Consider the following 14,032-nt stretch of genomic DNA (forward strand, 5'->3'; position numbering starts at 1 on the left):
GACCCCGCGTGTGCCGTCTTGGGGGCAGCCAGTCATGCAGGCCCTGTCGGCGACTTGAGGAGGCTGTGCCCGGGACACGCCAGGCTGCCGCGAATCTCGGCTCGGGATCTCAGCAGGCTGCGGTGGATCCCACGCTTGGGATCTCGGCGCTGTCAGCGGGATTCACGCGTGTCTCGCTGGCCGTGACCCACGGCAGTTGTGGGCCAGCCTGCCCTCCACCTCGAAGCACCAGGGCGACGCCTAGTCCTCCTTTTCCTGGTAGACCACACTCAACCTCCTAATTCCTCCAAGAACCCTGTTGGGCTTTTGATAGGCATTAAACGTGCGGGCTGAATGGGCGAGGGCCCACCTTCTGGTGATATCGAATTGTCTCATCCACTGGCAGCTCCCCCTTTATGCAGCCTTCTTTTATGCCCTTCTATGATGTTTCCTAATTTGTCCGAGAAGGTTGTTACGCTTATTGTGGTATTTTACCATTTGGTTGTTGTTAAAATACTTTCAGTTTGTTATTACTAGGAATGTTAATGACCTTTTGTGGGTTGGTCTTGTAGACTCTTATTCGTTTCAGTAACTTAAGAATTCTCCTGGATTTTCTAGGTATGACGAGTTGATAATATTTTTTCAATGAATATGCCTTTTTTTCCTTCGATATATTATTCACTGGCACGTCCAGTAAATAATTTTGAATAGTAGTGGGATCCCTGTTTTGCATTGCCTTTAATGGGGATGGCTCAAAAATATCTCAATGCCTAAAATTTTTGCTGCAAAGATTTTCTCAGGTACACTTTATTTGGGAAGAGAAATTTTCTTCTACTCCTACTTGGTATAACATGACAAATAAATGCTGAATGCAAATTGAATTATTTTCTCTGCATCTGTTAACACAGTAAATATTGATATTGGACCATCCTTGCATTCCTGGGGCTACCTTACTTGGTTAGAACATATAAATTTTTTTTTTTTTTTTGAGTTGGAGTCTCACTCTGTTGCCCAGGCTGCAGTGCAGTGTCACACTCATGGCCACCCCAACATCAACCTGCTGGGCTCAGGTAATTCTTCCACCTCACCCTTCCAAGTAGCTGGAACTACAAGCCTGCACTGCCATGCCTGGATAATTTTTTGATTTATTGTAGAGATGAGGTCTCACCAAGTTGCCTAGGCTGGTGTTGAACCCATGGGTTCAAGCAATCCTCTCACCTCGACTTCCCAGAGGGCTGGGATTATAGACATGAGCCACTGCACCCAGCCCATGGATTAATCTTTTTTTTTTTTTTTTGGAGTTGTAGTCTCATTCTGTAGCCCAGGCTGGAGTGCAGTGGCACACTCATGGCCATTCCAGCATTGAACTGCTGGGCTCTGGCAATCCTTCCATCTCAGTCTTCCAAGTAGCCAGAACTACAGGCACATCCTACCATGCCCGACTAATTTTTGATTTATTGTAGAGATGAGGTCTTGTCAAGTTTACCAGGCTGGTCTTGAACCCACTGGCTCAGGTAATTCACTCACCTTGGCCTTCCAAAGTGCTGGGATTACAGGCTGAGCCACTGAGCCTGGCCAGAACATGTAACTTTCATTTATACCGCATGGTGGGGTTTGATTATACTGTATTTGGAATGTTGGCGTTCTCCTCATAAATTTATTTTTTCCTATATACCTTTATCAAGTGTGAGTACCGATGTTAAGTTTGCTCCAGAATTTGTGTTGCTTTCCCTCTATATCCTTTGAACTAGTTTGTGTAAATATTTTTGTATGCCTGTAACATCATCTAGGTCTGGTGTCTAGAGGTGAATTCTTTTTTTTTATTACTGCGGTTCAATTTCTGTACTTGTTTTTCATCATCCCAAGTATTTTACTTTTTCTTGGTCAATTTGAATAATTTGTGTGTTTTTTAAAAATCCTATTTTATCTATTTTCAAATGTATTGGCAGAAAGTTGCTCCTAATGGCTCTCATATTAAAATTTGTACTTGTTTTGAAGTTTCTCAGGTTTTCTATATATTTTAGTCAATTTTCTGAGATGTTTTTCAAGGAACGAGGTTTTGAATTTGTTGATTTGTTTTGCTTTTGTGATTTTCTTCTCTCTGTTGTCCTAATTTTTAAATACTTTGAGTTACACTGGCCTTAGGCCTTAGCTTCTTTTATTTATTTTGGGCCACCTAAAAAGTTAGATGCTACTGGACTCTAAATGCTGATCTAAGCTGGCCTCAGTGCTCCCTGCATGACTGTGTGCACTCTGTTCAGTTCTAAGGACAGTAGAATCCCAACAACGTTGCCTTCCTGAACCAGGAGCTAGAAACAAGCTTTTCGGTTGTCAAATACAGTCTCAGAGGTCTTTCCCACTGTTTTGGACATGTTTTGTGTATGTTCCATGTGTGCTGGAAAATAATGCGCATTTTTCTTTTTTTAGGGGCAAACACAATCTGTTTCTGAGAGAGACAAGAGAGACAGGTGACATCTCACCATGACTGCGACTTGTGCCTTCTGTGTTTGTCAGGTGCATACGGGTTCGAGGTTGCCCCAGGATCCTTTCACTCTGCTCACCGTCTCAAGTTCTGCTGCGGGCGTTACTGATATTGCCACGCCAGCTTTCTTTTGGTCAGTGCTTGTCTGTATCTCCTTTTTCTCTCTCTTACACTCAACCTTTGTGTAATTTTGCTCAATGTCCTCTTTGAGCAATGAGGTGTTCCATCTGATTCGACATTCTTCCAACAGGTCAGTTTACATGATCATATGTGTTGCGAGTCAGAGGCCTCTGGGCATGTTTCTCCCATGACACCTTGTGCCTCCTGTCCAGCAAGCACACCCTCCATGGCTGTTCCCTCTTGTAATTGGATGGACCACCTTCCTTCATTCTCTGCTTCAGGTTAAGAACTCACCACTTGCATGTGGCTCAGCAGCAGGGCCCTCCATTTATCTCATCCCATCTGCATTTTGGCATGTGCAGCCTTGCTGCCACTTGGCCATCATCCTGTCTGGCAAAATCAAGTGAAGAAGATGCATGGTGATGGTGCCTCACACTGTGCTGCCAGCCCCTCCTGTTCCAACCCAGTCTGCCATGTGTGCGCATCCTGCATGTGTGACCATCAGAAAGCCCTGTGGCCCTGGGAGCTCTGACTAGGAAACTGTGTTTTTAAAGATGCAGGCAGATGGCAGAAGTTGCAGATATTTATTCAAACTCCATCCATACAACAAAGAAATTTGATTTTTACATTTCATGTACATCAGCAGTAAAAAAAAAAAGTGACAGTGAGCGAAACGTGACTTTTAAAGTCTCTTTAAAGGGTATCATGAGAGTGAGCAATCCCATGATGCCATGGAAGGAGCCATGCCTGAATGAGTCCTGCATGTCTTCCCTCTTATCCCCACAAGCTGGAAGGCTGGCCACGACAGCCTTGTACGCCCTGGAGAGGGGAGAGTCCATATGTGGAACCAGGTATGAGGAGACCACCGGCCTCTGCGACAGGAGGCTGGGAATGAGGAGAGGGCTGTGGAATGACACGGTCAGCAGCTCAGAGTGGGGACATGTCTGTACATCAAGATACATATGTACACACACAGAGACACACACGGAGGAGCTGCTCAAGCAGCGCAGAAGAGGGTCTCGTAGGACAGAATTTGCTTCTGAAACTCAAGAGGGGTACACAGAAGAGTCTCGCTTCCAGTTCTGCCATGGTGCGAGTGACTGAAGCTGTCCCCAATGCCTTCTGGCTAAAGTGTCATGGCAGTGGAAGGCCTGCCAGCAGCTGGGGCACGAGGTGTTACCCTGCTGAACTGAGCCACAGAGAGGTGAGTGGTCGCTACGCCATGGTGACAGCGTTGGTGCACATGACACCATGCAGAAGTGGCATCTATGTATGCTTTTAAAAACAATAAAATATCCTAATTCAGTGAAGTTCTTTAAAAAATCAAGTCCTTATTATTTTGGGTAGAAAAGAGGGTGGAATTTTAATTTATAGCGTGCGTTTTCTCTCTGGTGTGGAGCCAACACAGGTGGGGCTCCTTGCTCTCTCCTGCTTCTGGTTTGGGACCAGCTGACATTGCCAAGGGACACGCCTGTATCCACCCATGGCTGGTGAGCTGTAAGGGCGCTGTGAGTCCCTGCATCACCGAGTGGTATCAACAATGTGCTGTGATGTAAACCCCAGTAACAAAAAAATAGTTTTATATCAGATACGGTATCAAATTGTCATTTCATGTAAATTCAGTTACTCCCGGTAAAGATCTGAGGCCAAAGTACCACAAAAAATGACCATGGGATTAATCACTGTTTAAAAAAACCCTAAAACTCTTAAAAGACAAAGCTTCCCCTCAGCCCCCTCCAGCAGCCGGCGGGTCACCCCTTTCTCTCGAGCAGCCCAGGCCTTGCACATCCTGAGAGCACCAGCCAGTGATGGCGGGAGAGGCAGTGGCAGCAGGGCTGGCATGGGGCATCCTGCCTGGTGTCCCCGCATGGAGCTTGTCCTCCACAACGCCTGCTCTGTTGGCTTCAGACGTCCTGAGGAAGCTTCAGGGGCTGGGTTTTCCTGGGGAACCAGCTTGGCCCTGGAGAGGGTCGTCAGGGTCCTCCTCTGCCAGGATGCCTCAGAGCACCGTCCCCTCCCCAGGCATGTGAGCCCAAGCAGGGAGACTGTGGGGACTTGCACATGGCTCTGTGGCCTCTCACATGGGCCAGGCCTGGCTGCTAGCCCCACAGGTCAGAGAAGGGGACATGGTCACTATCACTGCAGTTGGACAAGTTACTCAGCATGGTCAACCTGGGATTGGAATCTGCAGGGAGAGGGGATGGGGTGGCTTGGTGGTCCCCTGGGCCCCAGGAGTCCTTTCCCCCTGTCGTGGGGGAGACGTGGGCCTTACCTGAGCTGTTCAGGCACTGGACCATGCTGGACTTGCCCGGAAGTGCGCACAGGCTGCTGGCGGGCGCCCAGCCCTCCCTGCCACTGACCGGGTCCTTGGCGTGCCTGCAAGGTGTGGGGGTTGGCGGTGGTCAAGTGCATGGGTGGGAGGTGGGCACTGCATCTTACCAGAGGCCCTCTCGGCCCTCCTGCAGCAGTCCAGCTCATCCCTGCCCCTCACGGCTAGCCCAGGCAGCCTTTCTCGTGGTCCGCCACAACTGTGCATTTACCTGGAGCCTGGCGGGGATATGGCAAGGGTCACATCCACCACCTCACAACTCCCAAAGGCCAGCAGAGTCTGCCTGTCCCTGCCACACACACAGGCAGGTGTCCCTGCAGCAGCCTTCATGCTGTGAGAGGAAGGCTCACTCTTCAGTTTCCTGGAGATGATCTGTCTACAATGGAAAGGCCCCCAGCTTTGAGGGAGGCCACACCCTAGACTGGGACCAAAATCAAATGAGCCTGGTCACCCAGCTCTTTGCTAGGCTCCAACCCCAGGGCCTTTGCCTGTTGTTCCCTCTTTTTGGATGCCCTCCAGGTCTTCTACGCCACATTTCCCCTGTGACAGCCTACCTATCACCCCTCTCCACTGTCTTCCTTTCTTCCTGCAGCTGTCCTACCCAACTTGCCACGGTCCTGGCTCCTCTGTGTCCTCCTGTGAGTGGGGCTGCTCATCTATACTGTTCCTACCTTCTTCCTGGCATGTGTGGCTGTGCAGGTCCATGTAGAACGAGTTCTGATAAGAAAGAGGGAGTTGCTCATGGAGTATGGGAGCCCACAGTCTCCCTAGGTGTGTGAAGGAAGCTGGGGTGTGGCTGTCTGAGGTGGGACCTGGACAAGAGGTGGGGGCACCTGCCCTCATGGTGGATGACCCGCATGGGCTCCTTGAGTGGCCAGGATCACACCCATACTGAGGACAAGACCTAAACCCCTCGATAGCCCTGTGCTCCCCCTGCCCGCCAGCTTGTTTCCCCCTCTTGCATTGGATGGCCCCTGGCTCCGCATCTCCCACATCGACGGCTTATATGAGGGCTGCTTCCTCAGGACAGGCCATGGGCTCGGGAACCTCCCTGTCCTTCCACGTCTGGCTTCCCAGCTTTTCAGAACCTCTGAATGCCTCTGCTCCTGCTGCAGTCCTGGAGCTCGGGCCAGGCCCAGCAGAGCCTGCCACAAGCATCAGTGGTGTGGCCCTGGCCCTCGCATCCACCTGCAAGTAGCTTCCTGGCTTCCAGTGTCAAAACAGGACCTTCTAGAACCCAACTCCATGCTCGAGACAAGCCAACTCTCTTAGGAAACGGGACTGGGGTGGGGGGCTGCTCCAGAACGTCCCCCTGATGTGAGGGGTGAGGGGTGTGGACTGTCTCCTCTGGCAAGGGCACCTGCATGGTTGGGATCCAGGGGAGGCTGGACAGACCCACGGGAGACTGAGTGGGCCCATGGGGGGCCCTGGCACCCAGAAATCAACCCTGTGAACACAAGGACTCTTGAAGCAGAGTGGGGGGCATGGTGGCTGCACCTAAGACCAGGCCCAGGGGATCTCCTAGACCCACCCCCCATAGCAGTCCCTCTACCCTGAGCTGCTGCAGGAGCCCGGCTCAGCAGCATAATGGGGCCCAGGCCACCATCCTCCTCCACGTCAGACAAGTTGACAGGCTCCTCAGCGCTCGACCAGCCTCCAATGTCCTTAGGGGCCTCCAACGAGTGGGATGCTTTGCTTCAACCTGAAAGAGGAATGGGATCCTTGAGGCCCCCTCATAGGCTGCTCTCTCTATGGCTGGCCCAAGTGAGGTCCACACGAGCCCCACAAACCCTGAGACACGCAGCAAGGGCCCTGGGCAGAGTCGCTGTCTCCCCAGGCTCGAGAGAGCTTGGCAGATGCCACTACAGGCCTCCAAGACATGACCTCTGCTTCCGTGTGGACAGGAGGGATGTAGGGGCATCTGCCTCCCTATGCAGGGCCAGCCCAGGGGAAGGAGTTCATCCCTGGCCCTCCCTGGGAGCTGCCCTCATCTGCTGTCCTTGGCCAGGAGGGAGTCCTCACTGCGCATGTCTCGGCCCCCGTGTGCATTTCAGCTCACAGCAAACGGCCTTCCACGAGGGATCTTTGTGACGCCGAGACCGTCCCCACCCATCAGACCCTCCCGGAAACTGCTTCTAAGGATGGCCAAGGTCACAGGAGGCCAGAGCCCTTGGCTTTGGGGGGAAGTGGGCAAAGTCCTCCCTGGGCAGGGAGCGAACCAGGCAGGGACACCAGGTTGCATCCAAGGCCGTGCAGGCTCCCCCAGCCGGATGCCCTTTCGGACCCGAGACCACATATGTCACTGGGGAGTGCATCTCCTGCAGGGAGACCAGGGGCTGCCGCAGAACTCCCTGTGCTGTGGAGTGGGGAGGGCTGGTCACGATGCCCAGAAAACACCAAAAGCCAGCTGCCCACGCACTCCTGCACCACTGAGTCTCAGCCGCTGCCTGGTATGAAACGGCGTTCCGTGACAGCCAGTGTCAGGGGGCCAGCCAGATGCTCATGGACACGGCACTGCTTGGCGCAGTGGAGGTGGGTTTGTGAGGGGAGGCTGGCGTGCAGGGGGTGGAGTCACCCGTGCATAAAGAGCCTGCCTGGAGCAGGCTGCCAAGGGGAGGCGTCAGGCAGGCCGGTGCCCAAGCAGGCTGTGACAGGCTCACGCTGGGGAGGCCTCTGCTGTCCACATGGAGGAGGGGGCAGGGCCCCTGCATTCCCAACAACCAGCCGATGACAGCAGCCTGTGCAGGTGGCCCCATCCCAGGCCAAGGTTGGGAGCTGCACCTCCTGGGGCCAGGCTACTACAGGTGGGGACAGCTGAGCCCTGGCCCTGGCGGGCGTTGCACAGGCCTGCAGCTGGACAGGAGATGAGTGGGGCCAAGACACAGACTGGGGCAGGGTGGGGTGGGGAGGATAGGGGGTGAGGCCTGGGGCCCGGTGTCCCCCCAAGGCAGCAGGCCTGGCACTGAGGCGGCTGCTGGCGTCTTCCCCCACCCCCCCAAGCCCATCCTTCACAGGCCCTGGAGGTCCGGCCTCCACCCCAAAGAACCAAAGTCTGAGGACAGGGAGAGCAGGCCCTGAGGATGTTGTGGGTAGAGGAGGCAGACCTGGCCACGGCCTAGTCCAGGGTCTCAGCCTTAAGAGCCCCAGGGGTGCGGCAAGGGGACCTGGCAGCCCTGCCCCAGCACAGTCAGAGCAGAGAAGGGGTGCTAAGCTGCAGGCCGTCCATTCTGGGTCCTCAGTTCTGCCCTAAACCACTGCTGACAGCGACCCGGCTCATGTGAAGGGGGAGGGGTGGGCCTGGCCCACCCTCATCTATGAGGGAGAAGGATGGCCCCCACACACCTCCTGTCGTCCTCCTCCAGGCCCTGCTGGGGCTCACAGTCCCCTCTCCGAGGAGGAAATGGCCGTGTGCAGAGGCCAAGCGTGATCAAGCCGGTGAAGCTGCATTGACTGGCCGGCCCCAGCCACCTTCACATCCCACCCACATGGAGTCACTCGGAGGACGGTGGGGAATGGCTCTGCGGGCTGTAGGCCACAGGAGAAGGGTGTCGGGGACAAAGAAGACCCTCCCAGGAGGCGGTCCCGGAAAGTGACAGGGAGCTGAGCCCGCACCCATCACAGGCAGAGTGCCATGCACCAGAGGACAGCGGCCACCCATGTGGGCTCCCCCAGCCACCCTGGTTCCCCTGGTCTCCAGCAGTGAGCTGGACACCCTTGGGAGCTACGTGAGAACAAACCTCTGATTCAAGCCAGCATCGGTGGCAGGGCTGGGCCCCAGGCTCAGAATATCATCTTGGAGTGGGGTGGGATGGGGAGGTTGGTCCTGCTTAAGTTCTTGGGGACCTGTGCCAACTTTTGGGAACTGCAGGAAGACGCAAAACAGGAAGTCGATCTGGGCAACATGGTGAGAGCCCTTCTCTACAAATATAAAAACCAGCAACCAGAAAACAGTGGGGTGTCGTGGCAGTGCCTGTAGTCCTGGCTACTAGAGAGGTTGAGGCAGGAGGATCGCCTATGCCCAGGAGTTCTCAAACAAGCCTATACCCAGACCTGTCTCAAACAAGCAAACAACCCTCAGACCACAGAATCCTCTCCCTGCACCCGAGATCCTCAACCAGGCCTTTAACCAGGCCTTTGGGCTTCCTGGGCAGCTTTTACCCCAGAGAATGAGGAGGCAGGAGGTGAGAAGGCCTGAGATCCAGTATGGAGCCCAACCCCAACTACACAATCGGCATCTCCCCAGCAAAGGATGTGTGCAAGATCCTGCCAGCTGCCAGTAACACCCAGAGTGCTGCAGAGGCTTGGGCTGTGGGGCCAGTGAATGGGGTGATGGGGTGAATGAGTGAGGACAGATGCTACCATAACGGCCACCAAGTGATGAGGACAGATGCCACTACGGTACCCATCAGTGAGGACAGATGCTATCATGGTGGCCACCACACAATGAGGACAGATACTACCATGGAGACTGCCACACAGTGAGGACAGAGGCCACCACCCATGGCCACCATATGATGAGGACAGATGCCACCATAGTGGCCACTACGTGATGAGGACAAATGTCACCATGGTAGCCACCACTGAGGACAGATGCCACATGGTGGCTACCAGTGAGGGCAGATGTCACCACAGTACCCACCAGTGAGGACAGACACCAGCATGGTGGCCAACACATGAGGACAGATGTCACTATAGTGGCCGCCACACAATGAGGACAGATGTCACCATAATGGCTGCCACTCAGTGGGGACAGATGCCACCATGGTGGCTGCTTCACACTGAGGATAGATGCCACCACAGTGGCCACCAACTAATGAGGACAGATGCCATTACAGTGGCTACCACCTGATGAGGACGGATGCCACCACAGTGGACACCGAGCAATAAGGACAGATGCCACCATAGTAGCCACCAGTGAGCACAGTGAGGACAGATGCCACCACGCTGGCCACCACACAGTGAGGACAGATGCCACCACAGTAGCCACCACACGGTGAGGACAGATGGCACCACGGTGGCTGCCACATGATCACTATGGCGATGAGGCAGTGGGATCAGGCAGCAGTTTCTTTACCTTTCTGATCCTTGAGGTTAGCAAAGCCCTGAAGGGTAAAGCACTTTCTGGAAAGCGCGGAGCCTCCTGAGGTAGACTACTAGAGGAAGAGAGAGACATGATGTGTCTCCAGGTCACACGCTGGGACCCGGTAGGTTCTTCCTGGGGCTGGGTTTGCCAAATGGTGGCACCTGGCAATGGATGAGGGGCTCCCCGCCAAGCTCTGGGGTGTGGCAAGGATATGGCGCCCTGAACAATGCAAGACTTCCTCATGCTGGGAGAAGTTGTTTGTTGCGTCAGGTCTAACTCCTGGCCTGAGGCCGTCACCGCAGATACCCACCTTTGCCCTTCTCAGGGAGCTTTGGCAGTGGCGTTGAGGTGATGTATCCTTCCAGGATTAGAAGGTCGGTTTTCCTTTCTTCCAGCTTTTTGGCATTTCTTGAGTTTCCTTTGGAGGGGCTGAGGACATTGGATCCATCAGAAGAGAAATCATATGTGGCCCAATCAGTGCTTTCATACTTCTGGGGGTCTGAGTTGCTCGGCCTGTCCTTACCCTGGTGTTCCCTGCCATGCCAGGGTGCTGTGCTTCTAGTTCAGCCCAAGGGAACCGCCTACTGGTCAGTCAGTACAAGGTTTGTTTTTCGGGGAAGGATGGAGCTTTCTCTTTTAGACTACTGTCCAAGGGATCGTTTATCTGGCCACCTCCTGTTCCCCAAATGAGTAAAGGTGGTTTATATGAGAAACAGGAAAAATGAAGTGAAAAAAATCAGCAGATGAACAAAAAGCAAAGGAAAAATAAGGGCAGGAAAGTTGCAGTGATGCCACATATCAGACATGTGCGGCACGTGTGTGGGGTTGCAGCCCCAGAGTACCTGAGCGAGGGAGGTGCCAACCACCTCTGAAACACTGGGGCAGGTCGTCAATTGGAAGAGCCTGTGGCATGAGTCCCTGACGGGGCCACGAAGGGGGATCTGTGCTCTGCCTGGATGGGCTGGGAGCCCATGTCTTTGTCCTTCTTTTGTTTTTTAACTTCTATGATGTCCTCGAAGCTGGCCCCCTGAGACTGACCCTCCCCCACGCTGGACAATAAGCCCTCTCACAAAACCACCTCCGCAAGACTAATGAAAGGCCACAGGGTCAGAACTGCAATGGGGCCCGGGTGTCGGGGAGACACAAGCATGGCTGGACCCCAGGGTGCTCATCACTCTTATTTTCTTTGCTTGTGACCTTTCCTCCCACCAGGCATGTCCTGACCCTGGGGAGTGCCTGCAGGATTGGTAAACTTGTGTCTCCTGGGCCTTCTGGGCCCTTCAGGTCAAGCTGACCTCCTCGATGGCGACCCTGCCTGGCACAGGCTCCAATGGGTAGGACCAGCCACTGTTCCCCAGGGACTTCCTCGGAGTCACAGATGATACAAGCCCAAGACGGGTGTGGGAGGTGTGTATCAGGCTGTGTTCTGGCGGATCGGTGACCTGGGACCCCACCCAGGAAGTGACTGAGCTCAGGAAGACAACCTGATGCCTCTGTGACTTCAGCCTCTATCCACCAAGCTACCCTTAAGAGGCCTAGACTCCGAGTTCTTGGGGAGGCTGATACGAGAGGTCTCAGTCCTCCCACTCTGCCACCCTGCCATTATTAAATACTTTCTCTACAGCTATCTTGGGGCACAGGCTTTTCTGGGTTTAAGAACTGAGAGGCTGTGATGCTGCGGGCCTTGGAGCAAATGCAACCTTCATAGCCAGGAGATTCTAGTGACAGGCCAGGGAACCTCGGGGCCATGTGCAATCCCCCCCCTTTTTCCTTTTGAGTCAGGGTCTCCCTCTGTTCCTCATGTTGGAGTGCAGTGGGACAATTATGGCCACCATAGCCTCTACCTCCTGGGCTCAGGCAACACTTTGGCCTCAGTCTCAAAGTAGCTGGGACTACAGGTGTGTGACATCATGCCCAGCGAATTTTTTTGTAGAGACAAGGTCTTGCTATGTTGGTCTCAAACTCCTGAGCTCAAGTAAACCTCCCACCTCAGCCTCCCAAAGTGCTGAAATCACAGGTGTGAGCCAGTGTGCCTGGCTCCTACTTTTTAAAGCTCCCAAAACTTGGATACATAGAGGGCGTGTCTGACCTCACCTGGTGCTGGACGAGGTGGGCAGGGGCAGGCTCTGGGACTGCTCCAGGGCATGGTGCTGACTGGCTTCTACAGAAGGGAGCAGATACACCACTGGGTGTGGGTTAGCACAGGCATCGAGCGTCTCGAAAGTGCTAGGCACCCTGAGTACTTAAGGATCTGGTGGTGGCTCTGAACACAGGTGAAGACACACCCAGGCACAAGCTAGGAGAATGCAGCTGTGCGGAATCCTCACCTCTGCAAGCCTGCAGCTACCCAGTCAGCACCTTCTAGATCTCGCTTACCCACGCAGCTTTGATTTCGAGAGTCAGTGCCTGTTCTGCCCAAAAGAAGTGCCAGGAGGTGAGGCCCTGGTTCCCAGCAAAATGTGTCTTGATGTCTTACTTTTGAGTCTGCAGGAAGGACCTTGAGGACCCATCATCAGGACGCTGCATGTGAGGGGTGAGAGGGGACGCACCCGGCCTGTCCCCGAACTGTTGCACTTGCTGCCACACAGAGTGACCAGGAAGGGGCCATGAGGGTCATGCCTGGGGCCACAGCAGCGCCAGTCATAGACTGACCATGGGCCAAGATTGCCACACAGTCACAGTTTGGCACTCCGGATGAAACTCTGAGTACAGCCCTCCGAGAGTCAGTTTCTCTGGGACATGGCCTTGACCTGACAGTGTTTCAGGTGACGAGGACTGTGTTGAGTCTGAAACCCACATGGAGACATGGAACTGCCAGGGCATGGGTGACTGGACAGGGAATAGGTGCCAGGGTCCGTGACTATGCGCTCATCTGGATGAGGTGTGAGGCCCTGCAGCTCGGAGGTGATTGTCCCCATTGGGTGGGCAGCTAAGCTCGGAAGGTGCTGGGCTCCCAGGGTCGTCTTCTGGGCCATTCCCTCGCTGAGGCCTCCACGCGGTGGCCCCACAGGACTGGCCCAGCCCCAGGCCAAACCACCTCGGGGTCAGGATCCTGGTGAGTGCCTGGAGGAGGCACAGCTGTGTGTTGGACTCTGTCCTGCGCTGGGAACTTGGGGGGCTCCCATGGGCTCACGGAAGGGACACTGGCCTGAAGCCACCTTGCAGTGCCCTGCACCCCCCACCAGCAGGGCGAGGACAGGCCAGGGCCACACACGCTCCCACCAGAGAGCCCAGCTATGCGGATTGCATGCACACAGCCCTCATCTGCATTGTCCAGGATGCACAGGCTGGGCAGAGGATGGGGAACCGCGCCCTCCCAGCACCCCAACCTGCACTTTCCCCATGCCTCATATTGGGCACAGCTCAGGTTAAAGGCAGCCCAGGAGCCCCCAAAATGCACATGGCTGCTCCTGGTCTCTGGGCGACGGAGCTTCCTAGAATATTCCAGATACCAACTCCCACTGTTGTTGTTTGTTTTATTAATGATGGCCATTCTTACTGGGTTTAGGTGGTATCTCATTGAGGTTTTGATTTGCATTTCTCTGATGATAAGTGAGGCTGAGCACTTTTTCATGTGTCTGTTGGTTGCCCATATATCTTCTTATGAGAAGTGTCTATTCATGTGTTTTGCCCACTTTTTAATGGGACTATTTGTGTTTTTCCTTTTGGCACATTTGAGTTCCTTGTAGATCCTAGATCCTTGTTGTCAGATATACTGTTGGCAAATATTATTTCCCATTCTGTGCGCTGTCTCCCTGCTTTCTTGATGGTTTCTTTTGCTTTGCAGAAGCTCGTCAGTTTGATGAGGTCCCACTTGTCTATCTTATTTCTTATGGTATGGGCACTTAGGGATCTGATCAGGAAATGGTTGCCAGTTCCAATTCCCATAAGGGTATCTCCTGCGTTTGCTAAGATTCTTATAGTTTGAGGTTTTACATTTAGGTCTTTGATCCATTTAGTGTTAATTTCAGTGTATGATGATAGTAGGGATCCTGTTTCAATCTTCTGCATGTGGTCAGCCAGTTTTCTCAGCACCATT

General features: G+C 53.9%; 1 pseudogene; it reads right to left on the reverse strand.

The window, feature by feature from the left end:
• Window positions 1–4,680: 4,680 nt before the first annotated feature.
• On the reverse strand, window positions 4,681–12,968 carry LOC103264932 (annotated as a pseudogene).
• Between the last annotated feature and the right edge of the window lie 1,064 nt (window positions 12,969–14,032).

Source organism: Carlito syrichta, unplaced genomic scaffold, assembly GCF_000164805.1.
Source record: "Carlito syrichta isolate Samal-C Ts95f unplaced genomic scaffold, Tarsius_syrichta-2.0.1 Scaffold305772, whole genome shotgun sequence".
Classification (NCBI taxonomy): domain Eukaryota; kingdom Metazoa; phylum Chordata; class Mammalia; order Primates; family Tarsiidae; genus Carlito; species Carlito syrichta.